General features: G+C 42.4%; 1 protein-coding gene across 2 annotated transcripts in view; it reads right to left on the bottom strand.

Moving 5' to 3' along the window:
* Positions 1-21,027, bottom strand: part of CDH20 (cadherin 20) — a 691,588-nt gene that overhangs the window by 45,878 nt on the left and 624,683 nt on the right. The window lies entirely within an intron of this gene.

The raw sequence follows: 21,027 nt of genomic DNA, 5'->3' as shown, positions 1-21,027 counted from the left end.
TACTGCTCACTGTTCTCCTTACTGGAGGCTCTGACATGAGGAAGCATAACCCTGCCTCTACCAAGATGGTCACTTCATCACAGAAATACAAAGCAGAACAAGGCATGGTAGACTAGTAATAGACAAAAGTCAGCTACAGGGAGACCACAGGCAGTGTTCTGTAGTCCTGTTCTAGAATAAGAATGCTGTTTCTCCATAGGTCAGTATAGTAAGTAATGGCTGTTACCCCCCAGAAAGTTAGTCAATTACAGGCAGGTTTATTAAGGAAAAATAATGGAAAAAACTGGATTGGTAATGATTGCTAAGCTACAATATATTATTTTTTCTTGTGTTTAGATATGCTTTAATTCTTCTTTGGTGGTACTGGAAACCTAAATGGTTAGGTGTCCAAATTATATAATTTGGTCTCAAAATTATACAACACAATAACAAAAAAAAGAGATAAATGTGGCTTCATCCAGGCCATCATCAAATTTCCCCTCAGTTTAAAGGAGAAGTATATTATTATATTAGAAGTATATAGCTATTTTTGCTATACTTCTCCTGGGGATCACAGGAGTGCAGGTGGTTCTGCACTCCTATGACCCGTTTATAGTTGACAGCGGGCTAAATTCCGCTGTTGGCTGATGTCACTTAGCCAAGCCAGGCTTTTTACAGTCGGGATCCACCCACATACCTGGATGGGTAGCTGGCTCAGCCTCTCAGCGAGCAGCTAAGAGCCTGAGTCAGCTGCTCCCGCCCCCTCCACAGCCCAGCGTTCCAGTGAGGAGGGGCAAGGCAGAGAGGCAGTGACTGAAGGCTGAGAACCATTCGATCAGAATAGGTGAGTATAATTTTTTTTTTTTTCCACAAGCCATACTTTTCTTTTAAAGTAAAATTCCATGTTTATTTGCTTTTAAATAGTTTGTTTCAGCCAAGTTGGCCCAAATTAACTTTTTCTATAACATAACTATGTGCTCACTGTGTGTGCTATATTATTCTATAGTATCATTAACTGTGTTCCATAGCTGTACAGTAGCAGATGAGAAGTCACTTGTACTGCTGCCGAAACACAGCTCTGGCTACTGTATGTAGCTAATGCTTCCAGGGCTGTCTTTTAGGCAGGGCAAAAAGGGAAGCTGCCCTGGGCCCCATCATTGTTGTGGGTCCCAAATGAGCTGCCTCATACTTGCCAACTATCCCAGTTTAAATTCTCTTGTGCCTTGAAGTTTTAGTCCAGTGCTGTGTCCCGATATCTCAGTGTGAAGTTCTGTTACTAATGCTGTCCAGCTCTGCCCTATTGTGGTGTACAGATGGCTCAGCTGCAGACCCTATGTTTATATGTAATTAACCAGCATTGATATGTAAATAGCCGCGGAGTAGCTGCATTGATATGTAAATAGAGTCGGCAGAAGTGTTCTGCAAAGGTGAGCAAATTGGGGGTAGAACCATTTTTCAAAATAACATGGTGCCACAGCACCCTGAATTTTGGTGCATGTGCATACACACATCTTAACAGATGCGTGAGGGTGTCATTAAAGGGGTTGTAAACCCTCATGTTTTTTCACCTTAATGCATCCTATGCATTAAGGTGAAAAAACTTCTGTCACTGACCGGCCCCCCAGCACCCCCGTTTTACTCAGCTGAGCCCTGTATTTCCCTCACCAGAGATGCGCTCTTCCTCTCTGCTCGTTGTCTCGGCTCTTGATTGGATAAATTGATAGCAGCGCAGCCATTGGCTCCCGCTGCTGTCAATCCAATCCAATGACGCGCATGCCAGGGGGCGGGGCCGAGTCTGGCATTCTGCATCTATGGACGTAAATGCTGGACTTGGGAGTGCACCCGCAAGGTAACCCCCCAGGAGAGCGCTTCTCCTAGGGGGTTATACGATGCTGGGAGGAGCTACCAGCTCCGCCGGGGGACCCAAGAAACCGATAATCGGGGCCACGCTGTGCAAAACGAACTGCACAGTGGAGGTAAGTATGACATGTATGTTATTTTTTTTTTTAAAATGTAGCTTTACAATCACTTTAACAATGAATGGCACTTCTGTGTATCTGTGAAAGGGCAGCATGTTTATGTGGTATCAGGAAAGCGATTTTGCATGTGTTCCCGACACAAATGTGAGCGCAGGCTAAATGTCTCAGTTACATTGGTGGTCAGTGTAAATCTTCACATTACATTGGGGCTTGGTGTAAAATCCTTTAATTTACACTAGTGGCCAGTGTGAAGATCTCCCTTATATTGTTGTCAGTGTAAATCCCTCCTTACATTGGTGGTTACTGTCAATGCTCCTATTACATTAGTGGTCAGTGTAAATTCAATTACATTGGTGGCCAGTGTAGAAACTCCTCTTTATATTAGTAATTGGTAAAAAAAATCCAAAGTTGTATTTGTGGTCGAATCCTCCCGTAAATCCCCCCTCACATTGGTGGTCATTGTAAATTCCCTATTACATTGGTGGTCAGTGTAGAATCCCCCATTATATACTTGGCAAATATCCCCAGATTTGCTCTACATGATTCAGAATTTGCCACAGTGTACTGCCTCCTAACTAATCCCACCCCCTGCCACTGATCCCATCAACCCCCCAGCATTGCCACTGATCACACACCCCCTCCCCAGCATTGTCACTGATCCCAGGAGTCCTAGGATCCCTAGGAGTTTTCTATCTATTGATGGGTCCCCTCACCTCCCCAGTCCATGGTGTGCAGGCAATGAGGTGATGATGTGCTATAACCTTTAGCAACCAATCAGTGAGCAGTAATGATGTGCAGTAACCTCTAGCAACTAGTTAGTGAGTGGTAAGGATGTCCAGTAACCTCTAGAAACCAATCAGTGAGCAGTATTGATGTGCAGTAATCTCTAGAAACTAATCAACAAGCAGAAGTCATTTGCTGTAACCTATCTCAAATTATCAGGGAGGCATAATATGTGCTGTAACCTCTAGCAGCCAGCCAGTGAACGGTAATGATACACTGTAACCCCTGGCAGCCAACCACAATTGCTGCCTGATCTGATTCAGTAAACTGATTTTGAGTCTAGCCGCTATTTATTGTGTGTCTCAGAGCAGGTGGAGAGTGAAATTGCATGGGGGGGCAAGAAAATCTTTGCCCAGGGTCCAATCAATATTAAAGCGGGGGTCCACCCACACCGCCAAAAAAAAAAAAAATATTAAAAGCCAGCAGCTACAAATACTGCAGCTGCTGACTTTTAATACATGGCCACTTACCTGTCCCAGGGTCCAGCGATGTCGGCAGGCGACGCAGAGAACCCGCTCGGTTCTCGGCAGCTGCCGCCGCCATCCTAGGTGAGAGAATCAGGAAGTGAAGCATTGCGGCTTCACTTCCCGAATCCCTACTGCACATGCGCGAGTCGCACTGCGCGTCCCAAGTGGTCCCCGCTCTCTCCTGGGAGCTGTGTGTTTCCCAGGAGACAGCGCGGTGGGGACGGGAGGAGGTGTAGACTCCCATGGGAGTCTATGCCGGAAGTGGGTGCAAATACCTGTCTTAGACAGGTATCTGCACCCCCCTCCCCCCTGAAAGGTGCCAAATGTGACACCGGAGAGGGGGAGGGCTCCGAAAAGCGGAAGTTCCATTTTTGTGTGGAACTCCGCTTTAAAGATGGCCCTGAATGCTACTATGATATAATACAGCGCCCACAGAGGCTTCATAGTTATGTAATAGAATTAGTTTGTTTGGGCCAGCTTGACGTTAACACCTCAAACATTTGAACTACAATTTACTTTTAAATAATTATTCAGTGGCTTGACATCTGTAATATACCACTTCAAGATTTGACTGTTTGATCAAGAATTGTAATGTACACATATCTTTGGTTTTAATGCTGGATAAATAAGCACAATTTATATTTGACACTAGAGTGATAATATCATCTCATATAATACTTTAGTTACATTCACACTCTGTGCAGAAGCAATTCTCCATCTGCCTTATCGAAGCCAGTTTCTTCTTACCATAATTAGCATTCAGAGCTCCAATTAAAAAAGCATGGGTTTTACTGGTTTATAAATAATCCATGCTCTTTTTTTATTACTGTTTATAGAAGACTAGAGTAAAAACTGTGTGTTAAGCAAAGGCAAGTATTGATAAAATCAGTCTAAAAGTAGACAGTTAATCCTTCCTGTATCTCTAAAACATATAAACACCAATCAAAGAGCTCTCCTACTTTCCTACTGGAAACAACATGTTTACGGACTCAGAATTTCCAATTACAGAGAAACTAGCTCTGATGTCCTAGGCAAATATACAACAAATTATAAAATATGAATTATATATCAAATTGAGGAAATACATTATGCAACCTTAAATGATTGGGAAAATCAGGACTCTATTTAAACAATATTATTTGTTAAGTCTTAACTGTTAACTTGTTAAGTCTTAACTGTTAACTAAGATGGAATTCAAATTGCCCAGTTTTACTGGGACCTGTTTTTTTTATATAATATACAGTAAATTCTTTACTAAAAAACTTTCTTAGTTAGTTAGTCAGTTTTGAATAGAGTGTTTTTTATCACTATCTATGTCCCCTCACAGAATTTCACTCTCTGTTTGTTCTGGTGACCAATATCAGTGAGACTGATAGCGAGAGAAAATTCAAAGTTTTGAGTTATCATAAGAACGGGACTATTGTAAAAATCTTCCAATCTTCCAAACCTTCCAACTTTTTTGGTAGTAACTGTAAGAGGGGATTTGCTTTATGTTGTCTCTCAAATGTCACACTTGGGTTTTAATAAAATAAATTCAGTTATACTTTAGCCACTTGCCGACCGCCTACCGCATATTTACTGTGGCAGGTCGCCTCTATTGCGCGAAATCACGTACCTGCACATCAATTCGTGCAATAGACACGGGGGGGCGCATACGTGGCGCCAGAAGAGCGACCGCACACTGATTAGACACAGGGGATGCAAATCAGCAGGTCCGGCGGACCTGAAGTCCACCGGCCATCTGTGATCATTCCTGGGAGAGGCAGAATAGCGATCTGCCTATGTAAACAAGGCAGATCGCCATTCTTACAGGGGAGAAGATGGAGATCTTGTGTTCCTGCTAAGCAGAAACACCGATCTCTGTCTTCACCCAGTCAGCGCAACCCCCACACAGTTAGCATTTGTACACCATTAGACCAGTACAAGATTCAGAATCCAACCACATGTTTTGCAGGTCTATTGGAGAGAAAGGTGGGACAAATAAGAAGCCTCTTTTTCATATAATGCCTTTAATATCATGAATAGTTAATGCAACAGAGGTGGTGGTAGGAGAAAGAAGTTTCCCCATATAGTTGTAATAGAGATGAAGAGGTTCTGCTGTGTAATGTACACTCACTGGCCACTTTATTAGGTTCACCTGTTCAATTGCTTGGTAACACAAATTGCTAATCAGCCAATCACATGGCAGCAACTGAATGCATTTAGGCATACAGATGTGGTGAAGACGACTTGCTGAAGTTCAAACCGAGCATCAAAATGGGGAAGAAAGGGAATTTAAGTGACTTTGAATGTGTCATGGTTGTTGGAGCCAGATGGGCTGGTCTGAGTATTTCAAAAACTGCTGATCTATGGGGATTTTCATGCACAACCATCTCTAAGAGTTTACAGAGGATGAGCCAAAAAAGAGAAAATACCCAGTGAGCGGCAGTTGTGTGGACAAAAATACCTTGTTAATGTCAGTGGAGAATGGGCAGACTGGTTAGAGATGATAGAAAGGCAACAGTAACTCAAATAATCACTCATTACAACCAAGGTATGCAGAATACCATCTCTGAACACACAACACATTGAACCTTGGAGCAGATGGGCTAAGGCAGCAGAAAATTAAACCAGGTGCCACCCCTGCCAGCTAAGACTAGGAAACTGAGGCTACAATTTGCACAATAAACAATAATATTGTGGCTCTTCAAAGAGTAATAATAATGAAATCCACAGTGAAATAAACAATGAAGATATATAGACCAACAATATCGTGTGGTAAATGGTTATGGAATAAATTTAAAAAAGTTCAAAAATAAATAAAAGTTCAAAAATAAAGTTCAGATATAATCCAAAATGAGTCAAAAGATTCTGGTGGTGAACAGTGCAACATAAAATATAAAATAACTCCTGTGCATGCAAGAAAGTCTTTCACACTTCTGACGGCGATAACAACCTTGACCAAACATGTGCAAAAAAGGCTGGTAAGGCTGGTACGCTTACCAGATGAGGTGGACCCATATACTGTACAGCATAGGGGTCGATAAGGCATGGATGAGGAAATACCTCAACAGGGTATACCTTGTGTGATGGGTATTCTGAAGGTACACTCCCTACAATTTGCACAGGCTCACCAAAATTGGATGATAGAATATTGGAACAATGTTGTCTGGTCTGAAGAGTCTCAATTTCAGCTGTGACATTCAGATAGTAGGGTCAGAATTTGGCATAAAGAACATGAAAGCATGGATTCATTTTGCCTTGTATCAACATTTCAAGCTGGTGGTGGTGTAATGGTGTGGTGGATATTTTCTTGGCACACTTTGGGTCCCTTAGTACCAATTGAGCATTGTTTAAACGCCACAGCCTACCTGAGTATTGTTGCTGACTATGTCCATCCTTTTATGACTACAGTGCACCCATCTTCTGATGGCTACTTCCAGCAGGATGATGCACCATGTCACAAAGCTCAAATCATCTCAAACTGGTTTCTTGAACTAGACAATGAGTTCACTGTACTTCAATGGCCTTCACAGTCACCAGATCTCAATCCAATAGAGCACATTTGGGATGTGGTAGACCGGGATACTTGCATCATGGCTGTGTAACCGACAAATCTGCAGCAACCGCGTGATGCTATCATGTCAATCTGGCCCAAAATATCTGAGGAATGTCTCCAACACCTTGTTGAATCTAAGCTATGAAGAATTAATGCAGTTCTGAAGGCGAAAGGGGGTCCAACCCAGTACTAGCAAGGTATACCTAATAAAGTGGCTGGTGAGTGTATATTTCCATAGGTGGCCAGTGGTCTCTCAAAGGCACAAAATACCTCACTTGTGGCCTCTGAGGAGCTGACAGTCTATTTCCACTGTCGGTTTACTAAGAATGTTGGCAGGGTGATTTTTGGATATAAAACCTGGCAGCTGTAACTGGAGCAAATGCTTAATTTTCTGCTCATCTCTAGATGAGAACATCATTGTCTTTGTTGTACTGTGGCCTGTTAGTAGTTACACGCTAATAGCCTCATGTGTATGCCTAAAATGAATGTATTTCCTAAAAGAGAAGATCTCTGTTCACTACTAGAGCAGATAGCAGCATACATTATTTTTATAGTAACTTAAATGTAGTTTCTGGCATTTAGAAAAGGAATTACATATTTGATTTAATAGCATTAAATAATTTATCTTTAAATAAGCATTTGTGACAGGAGACTCCTCTCTTGGGTCCTGGTTAGCATTTTACTCTCATTCCTATTAAATTTATACCCTCCATATGGAGGATGCTGTCAATCATAGCAAAGGTGCTAAAATAAAAAAAGAACAAGCTGCCAGATTTAATTAGTCTCTCAGTTACTCTGTAGACCAACAGACCAAACTGCAAGTGGCATATCCTATGCTAGATTCAGGCAAAACTAACAACATGGAAAATGGCTGACGTAGTTGTTAGTTTATTTGTTTTTCCTTTTAAACATACTTGTTTATTTATGATCATTATTTTTAAGCCATATTTATGCTAGAATTCAGTACTCTATCTCTACCACAACTTCTGTAAATTAATGATATATATTTTTTCGTATTATGTTTTTAGCTATCATAAGCTATAAGTATGCTATCATGATTGTGTGAGCATCATGCACTTATAGGGGTTGATTTACTAAAGGAAAATGGGCTGTTCAATTTGCAAGGGAAATTGCATTTTTGAAAGGAAATTTCCCCCAGGGCTGAATATGGTAAAACTTTGCTAAATTACTGCATTCAATCATGTGCAAGCAAAAATGCTGTTTTTCTTTAAATTTTCCTTGCACATGACTGGGTATTCTAGCAAAATTAAGTTTTACCATTCATTAAGCTTTGGGGGCAATTCCCTTTCAAAGTGGACAGCCTACTTGCTTTTAGTAAATCAACCTCATATTAATTACTATGAGAATATGCTATGATGTTTAGCTTAGTTTTCAGGGCCATCAATGTGACAGTAAACTTGAATATTATTTAGTAACTTTGAATAATCAGTATGAACCCCCCCCCCCCCCCCCCCGTGTAGGTCACTGATTATAGTTCCCCCCATGTTTATGCCCTCCAGGGCCTTCCTCCCTCCCCATATCCTCATATGTGCTTTCTCTCCTTTCCAGGAGTGTGATGCAAGCCATCCCCCACCCGGTGGCAGCCCATCCATTGGGGGAGCACGGGCGACACCCCACCTCTCCTCTCTATCCCCTATATGCAGTGGATAGATTTATGCATAGCATGAATCCATCCACAGCCACCGTGGCCGCCCCTTATTCATGTGTCCATCCCCTTTCAGATGAATTACAGCGGCCAGGTTTTTTTTTAAACACCTTAATAGAGCCATAGGCTTTAATAGGCTTCAAAATAGCATGGGCTCAGGTCACAGAGCATGCGACCTGGAGCCCACCCAGGTGTGTTGCAACAGCGAATGAATATTCGCTGTTGCAACACTGATCCTCCTCCTGGCCAATCGGGAAGCAGGTATGAAACCTGTTTCCCGATTGGCCAAAATGGCAGGTGATCCTATCGGACGGGAGGAGCAGAGAGAAGACGTACTGTGGAGCGGACTCCAGGAGAGGACACCGGAGCCCACCACAGCAGCTGCTCTCACTGTCCACATCCACATAGAGGAGGGGGTGTCAGTGCCCCGCCGCATGGGGCGGTAGCTGGCAGTCGTGCTAGTGCCGCTCCACCAGTGGCCTGGGGGGTTGTTTGCCGTCCCGCCAAAGAAAAACATCAGCCACCACTGCCCCACCCCCTCCCTTTTTTCCTTCTTTTTCCTCTTCTCCTAAAAGATTATTATTATTATTATTATTATACAGGATTTATATAGCCAAAGACAGATTCAAAAAGTTAAAATCCTGGTGTCAGAGATTCAAGAATACAGGAACAGCCTTTCAGTAAGTGAATGATCCCACTACCAATAAATGGGTTGCTTCGCTCACCTCAAGAAGTTGACCCCTGTATCCACAGAGGGTCAAACGTTGCCTTTTTCCCACTAAATCGGAGAATGGGTGTAAGCAGATGTAAACTGGTCTCAGCGGATAAGAAGCTCAATCGACATCCAAATGCAATGAAGGACATAAAGAAAGAATCTAAGTGCTCTCTGTGTGGTAATAAATTAGTGCTTTAATAGATTAAAACTTACACGATCCTTCGTCTTGTTCACAGCATGTAAAAACAGTATACACAGCCGTCAAGCGGCTAAGAGGAGGGACATGGTCCGATTGGATAGCAATGAGTGACGTCAAAGATCGTGCCTCCTCCTCCCGTACGCGTTACGTCCTATGGGACTTCGTCAGTGGAGTGGAGCCACGGCATCACCCGACGTCTAATATAGAGCAATTGTAACCAAGGTTACGAAAATGCACAAAAAATCCATGCATGCCCAGTCCACAAAAAACATCCATCCGGATTTTGTTTGCATTTTTGTAACCTTGGTTATGATAGCTCTATATTAGACGTTGGATGACGTTGTGGCTCCACCCCACTGATAAAGTCCCATAGGACATAACGCATAGGAGGAGGAGCCACATTTTTTACGTCACCCGCTGCTATCCTATTGCATCATGTCCATCCCATTAGCCACTTGTCGGCTGTGTATGCTGTTTTTACATGCTGTGAACAAGACAAAGAATCTTGTAAGTTTTAACCTATTAAAGCGCCAATTTATTATTACACAGGGAGCACTTAGATTCTTTCTTTTCTTTCTTTACCATTCTCCGGTTTCGTGTGAAAAAGGAGATGTTTGACCTTTTGTGGATACAGGGGTCAACTTCTTGAGGTGTGCGTAGCAACCCATATCTTGGTGGTGGGATTATTCACTTACTGAATCGGTGTTCCTGTACTTTTGGATCTCTGATACCAGGATTTGAACTTTTTGAATCTGTCTTTGGCTGTAGACTTTATCATATGCTTTCATTTATGCACTTTACTACATTGCGCTGCACCGTTTTTTTTATAATGATGTTATTAATGGGTTTATGAATTTACCTTTGATGTTCAGCTTTTATATCAATTTATTTGTTCTATTGAAAGGTTGTTTTTAAGGGTTGCACTGAGTGTATATATTTTTTATAGGATTTATATAGCGCCAACAGTTCACACAGCACTTTACAACATGAGGGCAGAAAAAGATGATTGGCTTTTAATCAGTAATACACTCACTAGGCCCTTCTCATAGACCATTGTATTAGCCACCCTTACCCCTGCTGCTTGAAGGGGAAGAGGGATTTAGACTTAATATTTGGTCTCTCCTTTATTGTACTCAATATATGTTTATTGGCCTTTCAAATTGGGACATTTGAGTGTATATCTCTATCTTTGTATTTTGTAATGTCGTACTCTGGATCTATGTTGTTTTCAACGATCATATGCCTACTTTCTGTACAACAAATATTTTAACTAAAATGTTTTTGAAAGTAAAAACCTTCCCACTCTATTTTGAAATCTTGAGTGCATTTTTTTAGCTTTGTTTGAAGGGAAGCTGTATCCTTTTTTCAGTGACTACATCATTAAAAATTCAAGACCAGGCAAACAGCTAATCTGTGTGATGAATACATGAAAGTATGCTGTTTTACCTGCCAAAAGATTTGTTTTGCTGTCTATCCAGTCCGGAGATTTACACAGCCTCATCACAAAGCATGGCCAGGCAGATAACACCACTTTCCCTGCTACAGTTAAAAAATACTGCGGTGTTCTCTCTCTGCTCTTAAGTTGCTGACTAGAAAGTAAAGGAGCAGCGAACAGGTTGACAGGGTTATCTCTCTGCTCACTCACAAGGAGGTGGGAGATGTGTTATCCCCAGGAACCAGGGTCATCAGGACCAGTCAGACAGTAGAATTCACTGGCAATAATCTTGATTATGTGTATTGTAGAAATTCATTGGAGAAGCAGAATTGATCCCAATAAAACCATCTGGTCTTATGTTTCTCCAACGTGATATTTGCTACATAACCACTTAAGGACCGAGCCTCCTTTTTATACTTGTTATTTACAAGTTAAAATCATTTTTTTTTTTTGCTAAAAAAATACTTAGAACCCCTAAACATTATATATATTTTTTCTAACACCCTCAAGAATAAAATGGCGGTCGTTGCAATATGTTCTGTCACACAGTAATTGTGCAGCGGTCTTACAAGCGCACTTTTTTTAAAAAAAAATACACTTTTTTGAATTAAAAAATAAGACAACAGTAAAGTTAGCCTAATTTTTTTATATTTTGAAAGATAATGTTACGCCGAGTAAATTGATACCCAACATGTCACACTTCAAAATTGCGCCCGCTCCTGGAATGACGACAAACAAAAATCTCCATAGGCGATGTTTAAAAATGTCTACATGTTACCAGTTTTGAGTTACAGAGGAGGTCTAGGGCTAGAATTATTGCTCTCGCTCTAACGATCACGGCGATACCTCACATGTGTGGTTTGAACATCGTTTTTATATGCGGCACTACTCACGTATGCGTTCGCTTCTTCGTGCGAGCTCATCAGTACGGGGCGCTTTAAAAATTATTTTTTTATTATTTATTATACTTTGAATTTTTTATTTTGGCACAGTTTTTAAAAAAAAAATATTTTTGGGTCACTTTTATTCCTATTACAAGGAATGTAAACATCCCTTGTAATAGAAAAAAAACATGACAGGACTTCTTAAATATGAGATCTGGGGTCAAAAAGACCTCAGATCTCATATTTACACTAAAATGCAAAAAAATTAAATAAAATAAATAAATAAATAAAATTCATCTTTAAGAGCTATGGGCGGGCGGAAGTGACGTTTGACATCGCTTCCACCCTCCCATGCCATGGAGCTGAGCAGGGGCCATCTTCCACTCAGTCGACAGCCAGGCATCCACGGGAGAGGACGCGATCATCCCCGCCGCTACCGGCGGGTCCAGTAAGCGGCGGAGGTGACCTGAGCGTGGCGGCAGGGGAGTGGGAACCTCTCCAGGGGTCATTCTTGTGTTGACGTTCTAAGATATGAAGTTGCGTTAATAGATTAGACAAGGTTTTAATGCAAAGTTGTTTGGCCGAATGCCCTTGTTTGATTATCATTTCCCTGATATAGTACTTATGTGCTGACCACACAGAGATCGGGTTCTCGACGGAGCCAGCATTGGTGGAGAAATAAGAGGTAAGTTTTTTTTCGGTTATCAGTGGCAATTTCGGGGTCCTTAAGGAGCGTTTCGTTAAGCCACCATGTGGAGGTCCTAGAGGACGCTTGCGAAAGAGCAAGCTCCAGTACGATTGGTGCGTAGTCAGAGAGCGTAATGTGACCGATATCCATTTTGGTGACCAGTGGTAACGCTGAGTGCTTCAATAAGAAAAAGTCGATTCTGGAGTAATAACCATGAACAGAAGAATAGAAGGTATAATCCTGCTCTTGCGGATGGAATATTCTCCAGATATCAACTAATTGATGTGTGTGTAGAAGGTCTTTGAGGTGAAGGCGGGTTCCCAGGGGTAGTGAAGAGGAGTTGGAGGAGGAGTCCCGGTGAGGATCTTAAGTTAAGTTGAAGACCCCACCTAGCATAATGGTTCCTTCAAGCAAAGAGTCAAGGGTGGACAAAAAGGTCTCAAAAGTAGGAAGTTAATTAGAATTAGGAAGGTAAATGTTCAAAAAAATGAAGGTCTGAGAATAAATTTTCCCTTTCAGCAGCAGGAACCTGCCCTCCTGATCATGGTACTCATCAAGGAATTGCCAGGGAAGGGATTTAGATATGAAGATATTCGTCCCTTTAGATTTAGAGGTTGAGGACGGACTGTGATAAGCCATTGTAAAATATTTGTTTGAGAGTTTGGGTATCTTGTCTGACCTAAAATGAGTCTCTTGGAGAAAGACAATGTGAACCCTGTGTCTCCAAAGCTCGGCTAGACAGCTAGTGCACTTCTCCAGGGAATTCAACCCCTTGACACTCCAAGATAGGACCTTAACAGTCATAGTGCTAAGAAGAGAGAGAGAAATAGCACTGACCACTGTCTGCTCCCGGAGTATGGAATGGGGGGGGGGGTTCAGAGCAAAGAGAAGGAAGGGGAAAAAAAAGGGGTGGAGGAAGAGGGGAAACTTTCCGGAACACCACAGAGAAACGAAAAGAGATGTGGAAAGCAAAGGATAGAATGGGAGAGAGAAGTGTAAGTGAAGAAAAAGAAAGAAGGGCGGAATAGATTTGGGATACGAAAGGGCTTAGTAGAAGGTAAGGATTCGATTCCACAGTAGAGAGTTACTGCCACCTGGGCAGAGTATTCCTAGAGTGGAGAGTGGTAAGGCACAGAGCCCCAACCATTGGAGCCCCCGCAGCTATTTTAATTATGTGAAAAACGTGCATTTCAGTTAATTAGGGCAGGCATGAGATTGGTGTAAGTGTACCCGGGCCTATAAGTCACTCATATAACATTCCGGGTACGCTCCCATAAATAATGAAAAGGATAGTCAGTTCATGCGAGTTTAATCTGGAACATAAGCATGTCGAGTCGCAGATACATTGGATGACTGTATAGGTAGGTTCAACTGGCCGCCTCTTCATTCAAAACTTGATGCCCAGAGTTACCTGCTGAGCGAGCCGGTGAGAGACCCCCACGGTATCGATGGTTGTTTCGAGCCCATGGCGGTCTGCCCAGGGGGGCCTGATGTTGAGGATCACTGGGGACGATCACTGTGAGCCAATTGGAAGTTGGAACTGGATCCATATAAAGACAAACAGGTCCGGAAACTCTGATGGATGGCATAGGGGGGAGGTATCTGGTCCCTTGTGAACTATGAAATGAAATGGATGCCCCATTTGTAGGTAAGCCCTTTCTTGCCAAGACCATCCAGAAAACTTTTAAGTGCTGCATCAGAAATGTCTTTCTGGAAATGTCTGGCAGAAGGTGGATCGTAGCTCCATCAAATTCCAAGACACCCACTTGCCAAGCTAACTGTAATATTTCCTCTTTGAGGATAAAAGAGAGCAAACAGCAGAGAACGTCTCTGGGTCCAGATGGTCCAGATATGGTCCAGATCTCTGGCCCTGGGTTCTGTGCACCCTATCAATAATTATTTCTGTATCCAGTGGGCGATCCAGGTAACGATTAAAGATGTTAGACACTGTTTTGCATAATTCTGATTGCGGGACAGATTCTGGGATCCCTCTCAGCTTGATGTTTAGTGGTCGGCTGAGATTCTCTAAATCGTCAAGATGCAGTTGTATCATTTGGTCATTGAGGTCAGAATTAGAGGACTGTTATGCCCCGTACACACGGTCGGACTTTGTTCGGACATTCTGACAACAAAATCCTAGGATTTTTTCCGACGGATTTTGGCTCAAACTTGTCTTGCATACACACGGTCACACAAAGTTGTCAGAAAATCCGATCGTTCTAAACGCGGTGACGTAAAACACGTATGTCGGGACTATAAACGGGGCAGTGGCCAATAGCTTTCATCTCTTTATTTATTCTGAGCATGCGTGGCACTTTGTCCATCGGATTTGTGTACACACGATCGGAATTTCCGACAATGGATTTTGTTGTCGGAAAATGTTATATCCTGCTCTCAAACTTTGTGTGTCGGAAAATCCGATGGAAAATGTGTGATGGAGCCTACACACGGTCAGAATTTCCAACAACAAGGTCCTATCACACATTTTCCGTCAGAAAATCCGACCGTGTGTACGGGGCATAAGACCTGCACAGTCTGTGTCGCTGTCTTTTGTTCATGTTCAAGCATAGTAACACGAGAGTCCAGAACAGACACCACTTGCTTAAGGTTTTGTACTTCCCCTTTAAGGCTGTCTCCATTCTATGGACCATTGTCTTCAGATCATCCAGCTGTTGTAGAAATGTCCACAACCTTTGCGGCATTTTCTGCATTTAGGGGAATTCCCTGTGATTGGGGTGAGTTAGGGATGTTACTCACTGTGCCTTGATGTGATGGCATCATTCCCTGTTCATCTGGGTTGTGCTCTGGGCTGTAACACAGGACACCATGTGTGTAGGAGCCGTGGGAGAGGCAGAGAGCTTGGGGCTGCACAGGTCATCCTCTGCTGCTGTGGAGATGGTCAGTGATCTGGGAAGGCATGGGGAGAGATCATTAGGAGGTGAGAAGGGAGGCATAGTGCGCTCATCCACCTGCTGCAGCAGTGTGCCTGGCTCTGCGATGTCCTCCGTCGTGGCTGTATGGCGCCATCTTGGAAATCGCGGGCGTGGAGGTCTGCAGGTTGTTGCAGCCGCAAATAACGGTCTATGCTGTATGGGGTAGCGGCAATGTAACGGCCTGGTTTCCTGGACATTTCAGGGTCTGATGGGCACCTGTATTGTACTGTAATTTGGCTCAGTAAATCTGCGAGAGAGCCGCTGGCCGGGAGCTCTGTCAGAGAACATCCTCACGTCGCCATGCCTAGACCACGCCCCCCAGAGGTCAGGTTTAAGCTCCCATTCACAGATAGGAGGTTCTTGAGAGAGGGGATTTTTAGATCCCCAAAACATTGGTTTTTCCTCCTCCTCTCTCTTTTCACCATGGTCTGGCTCAGCTTTCCTTTTTATTACTCTATGTAGGTACTGAATTCCTGTATGAATTTATGAACATCAGCTCTTATACGTTTTAAGTGCAGCTTATTGCACCCATATGCATGCATGTTCTTCTGCTAAGTAAATATCTTTGTTGTATTATGCTTAATGTTAGATGACATACTTACATATCTGTATCTGTTGTATAATTGTATGTATATGCCTAATACAGACTTATTTGCTAAAGCAGTTTGGCTATGTGGTATGCTTACTCTTTACATTAAAAATTAAAAAGTCCCATTCACACCTCAAATTCCTAAATGCTTTTCCCATGTTTTCAATTGTGCCTGTTTACACCAGAGCATAGTGTTGCTGGAAGCTTAAAGCTTGTAGCTCAAAAAAGCACTTTTATTGGCCCCAATAGACTTCAGTGGGACCGCCTGAAAAAAGAACTGCTTGCATGTGTGTGCAAAAAAAATGTAAAAAAAAAACCTTACTGGACAGATGTATTCCTTATTAGATATTAATGAGCAAAAAAACCTGTACAAACTCTAAAAAAAAGCCTGCAAAACAACCAAAGATGCTCAGCTAAGTGTGAATACAGCCTAAGTAATTAATGCAAAGTTCACTTGACTTTTTGCTTACTTACTGCTCCTTATTACATGAGGACAAGTATACAGGTGTGAAGATTCTAACTGTGGTGGCCATTGATCCTTATAATAAATGTCTAGGATCCTTACTAAACATCTGCAGAGTTAACATAATAAGCAACCTAAAAAATGTATCTACTTATCAATCAGCTTGAACAGACTGACTGATTTGCATTTGAGAGAGAGGAACAGTGAAGCACAATTACTGTGCAGTACTCCATGGGAGAAAGCAATCCTGTATATTTAATAAGTAAGTCTAGCTACTACATTCACACATACAATTAAAAAAAATTAAACTTTTTTTCAATTAGTAAGAGTCATCAATAAGGTTTGTAACATTAGGCTGATCAATGTTTACTCTCTTTATATCTGCAGCCCCACCACTCTTCATATCAGTTGTCACCCTTTCAAAAAAGTGTCACATTTTATAGTGAATATAAACAATAAAAAAAAAATCATATAATACAAAGAAATAATAAAAAAACTCTTTAAGGGCTCATTCACACCAGCGTTAGTCTCTGAAGAGCAATTTGCATTTGGACTGCTCTTCAGAGAGCATTTATTAGGCTTTGAGGAGGCATTGTATCACCTCCTCAATGCCTGTTATAACCCCTTGAACCCTGCATTGTGTGCCGCAATGCAATGCAGGGGGCTTGCCCCAGGCCCCATTCACTTAAGGGTCAGCGGGTGCTATGCCCACCAAAAGTGACAGGGGGTATAATTTCGTCCTCTGCAGCTAAAGAAGACAGCAGTTTTGGGGGTGATAAAAGTGTGGCTCAAATGTGGGGTTTTACTGCCCCCCAAATGCTAGTGTGAATAAGCCCTAAGTGAGATAAAATTATGAACTCTCAATGATTGCAAAGACTTACAGTGAGTGGTTTGTGAAACATTAAGTACAATGACCATGATTGTACAAGAAGGGAATGTGGACAAAGAAAGGGCGTTCTAATACTGCATACCATGCTTGTTTTTTTTTTTTCTCGTGATTAATATGTACAGTATCTCACAAAAGTGAGTACACCCCTCAAATTTTGTAAATATTTTATTATATCTTTTAATGTGACAACACTGAAGAAATTACACTTTGCTACAATGTAAAGTAGTGAGTGTACAGCTTGTATAACAGTATAAATTTGCTGTCCCTTCAAAATAACTCAACACACAGCCATTAATGTCTAAACAGCTGGCAACAAAAGTGAGTACGCCCCTAAGTGAAAATGTCCAAATTGGGCCCAATTAGCCATTTTCCCTCCCCGGTGTCTCGTTAGTATTACAAGGTCTAAGATGTGAATGGGGAGCAGGTGTGTTAAATTTGGTGTTATCGCTCTCACTCTCTCACACTGGTCACCGGAAGTTCAACATGGCACATCATGGCAAAGAACTCTCTGAGGATCTGAAAAAAGAATTGTTGCTCTACATAAAGATGGCCTAGGCTCTAAGAAGATTGCCAAGTCCCTGAAACTGAGCTGCAGCACGGTGACCAAGACCATACAGCGGTTTAACAGGACAGGTTCCACTCCGAACAGGCCTCGCCATGGTCGACCAAAGGAATTGAGTGCACATGCTCAGCGTCATATGCAGAGGTTGTCTTTGGGAAATAGACATATGAGTGCTACCAGCATTGCTGCAGAGGTTGAAGGGGTGGGGGTCAGCCCTTTCAGTTCTCAGACCATACGCCACACACTGCATCAAATTGGTCTGCATGACCAGAAGGAAGCCTCTTCTAAAGATGATGCACAAGAAAGCCATCAAACAGTTTGCTGAAGACAAGCAGACTAAGGATATAGATTACTGGAACCATGTCCTGTGGTCTGATGAGACCAAGATAAACTTATTTGGTTCAGATGATGTCAAGCGTGTGTGGCAGCAACCAGGTGAGGAGTACAAAGACAAGTGTGTGTTGCCTACAGTCAAGCATGGTGGTGGGAGTGTCTTGATCTGGGGTTGCATGAGTGCTGCCGACACTGGGGAGCTACAGTTCATTGAGGGAACCATGAATGCCAACATGTACTGTGACATACTGAACCAGAGCACAATCACCTCCCTTTAGAGACTGGGCCACAGGTCAGTATTCCAACATGATAACGACCCCAAACACACCTCCAAGAGGACCACTTCCTTGCTAAAAAAAAGCTGAGGGTAAAGGTGATAGACTAGCCAAGCATGTCTCCAGACCTAAACCCTATTGAGCATTAGGGATGAGCCGAACACCCCCCGTTCGGTTTGTACCAGAACATGTGAACAAACAAAAAATTCGGAAGAACACATGTACACCGTTAAAGTCTATGGGACACGAGCATGAAAAATCAAAAGTGCTCATTTTAAAGGGTTATATGCAAGTTATTGTCATAAAAAGTCTTTGGGGACCCGGGTCCTGTCCCAAGGGACATGTATCAATGCAAATTTTTTTTTTTTTGGGAGCAGTGATTTTTTTTTAATGCTTAAAGTGAAACAATAAAAATGAAATATTCCTTTAAATATCATGCCTGGGGGGTGTCTATTGTATGCCTGCAAAGTGGCGCATTTTTTCCGTGTTTAGAACAGTACCATAGCAAAATGACATTTCTAAAGGAAAATTTGTCATTTAAAACTGATCGCGGCTGTAATGAATTGTTGCGGAACCCTGAACCAAAAAATTGCATGGGGGTCCTCCTAAAATCCCTACCAGGCCCTTCAGGTCTGATATGGAAATTAAGGGGAACCCTGCGCCAAAAATGAAAAAAAAATGGAGTAGGGGTCCACCCAAAATCCATACCAGACCCTTACCCGAGCATGCAACCTGGCAGGCTGCAAGAAAAGAGAGGGGGGCAAAAGAGCACCCATGGCGTCAGAGGGGGGTGGGGTCACCCATTTACGTCACTGGGTGGCCCCGACCTCAGCTATATATGAACTGTCACAGAGAAGAAGCTTTTTTTTTTCTTTTTCGGTCCATTGGGCAGCGTGAATTTACATCGCGGGACATTTTTATTTTTTAATTTTTTAATAAAGGACTTGTCTCAAGCTGTCTCTTATCTTTTTTTACCATTTTTGACACTTTTTTTGTGAAATGGTAGGGGTACAATGTACCCCATTACCAATTCACATGGGGGGAGGCTGGAATCTGGGAGTCCCCTTGTTAAAGGGGGCTTCCATATTCCAATAAGAGTCTGGTGTGGTGTGTTTTTTTATTTGGCGCAGGGTTCCCCTTAATTTCCATATCAGACCTGAAGGGCCTGGTATGTATTTTAGGGGGACCCCCACGCATTTTAAAAAAAATTTTGGTTCAGGGTACCCCTTAATATTCATACCAGACCCAAAGGGCCTGGTAATGGACGGGGGGGGGGGGGACCCATGCTCTTTTTTTCAATGAGTTTTATCTACATTGCCGAGACCCGACAATTCATTACAGCCGCGATTAGTTTTAAAAGACATTTTTCCTTTAGAAATGTCATTTTGCTGTGGTACTGTTCTAAACACCAGAAAAATGTGCTACTTTGCAGGCATACTATAGACACCCCCCAGGCATGATATTTAAAGGAAATTTTCATTTTTATTGTTTCACTTTAAGCATTAAAAAACCTGGGTCCCCAACACTTTTTATGACAATAACTTGCATACAAGCCTTTAAAATGAGCACTTTTGATTTTTCATGTTAGTGTCCCATAGACTTTAACGGTGTTCTGGCAGCTTTCGAATTTGCAGTGAACACTGCATATTGTTCGCTGTTTGGCGAACAGGTGAACACCCGATGTCATCCCTATTGAGCATCTGTGGGTCATCCTCAAATGGAAGGTGGAGGAGCACAAGGTCTCTAACATCCACCAGCTCCGTGATGTCATCATGGAGGAGTGGAAGAGGACTCCAGTGGCAACCTGTGAAGCTCTGGTGAACTCCATGCCCAAGAGGGTTAAGGCAGTGCTGGAAAATAATGGTGGCCATGCAAAATATTGACACTTTGGGCCCAATTTGGACATTTTCACTAATGCCCCGTACACACGGTCGGACTTTGTTCGGACATTCCGACAACAAAATCCTAGGATTTTTTCCGACGGATGTTGGATCAAACTTGTCTTGCATACACACGGTCACACAAAGTTGTCGGAAAATCCGATCGTTCTAAACGCGGTGACGTAAAACACGTACGTCGGGACTATAAACGGGGCAGTGGCCAATAGCTTTCATCTCTTTATTTATTCTGAGCATGCGTGGCACTTTGTCCGTCGGATTTGTGTACACACGATCGGAATTTCCGACAACGGATTTTGTTGTCGGAAAATTTGATATCCTGTTCTCAAACTTTGTGTGTCGGAAAATCCGATGGAAAATGTGTGATGGAGCCTAAACATGGTCAGAATTTCCAACAACAAGGTCCTATCACACATTTTTCGTCTGAAAATCCGACCGTGTGTACGGGGCATTAGGGGTGTACTCACTTTTGTTGCCAGCGGTTTAGACATTAATGGCTGTGTGTTGAGTTATTTTGAGGGGACAGCCAATTTACACTGTTATAAAAGCTGTACTCTCACTACTTTACATTGTAGCAAAGTGTCATTTCTTCAGTGTTGTCACATGAAAAGATATAATAAAATATTTCCAAAAATGTGAGGGGTGTACTCACTTTTGTGAGATACTGTACATGAGCTGTTCCTAGATGGGCGTAGCAAACTGTAAGACTGGCCCCACTTTTGCGGCTTGCTATAACAAATGTTTCCTTTGTG

The sequence above is a fragment of the Aquarana catesbeiana genome, linkage group LG05 (genome assembly GCF_042186555.1).
Source record: "Aquarana catesbeiana isolate 2022-GZ linkage group LG05, ASM4218655v1, whole genome shotgun sequence".
Classification (NCBI taxonomy): domain Eukaryota; kingdom Metazoa; phylum Chordata; class Amphibia; order Anura; family Ranidae; genus Aquarana; species Aquarana catesbeiana.
The sequence above is the reverse complement of the archived record's forward strand: the minus strand, read 5'-3'. Positions and strand labels throughout refer to the sequence as shown.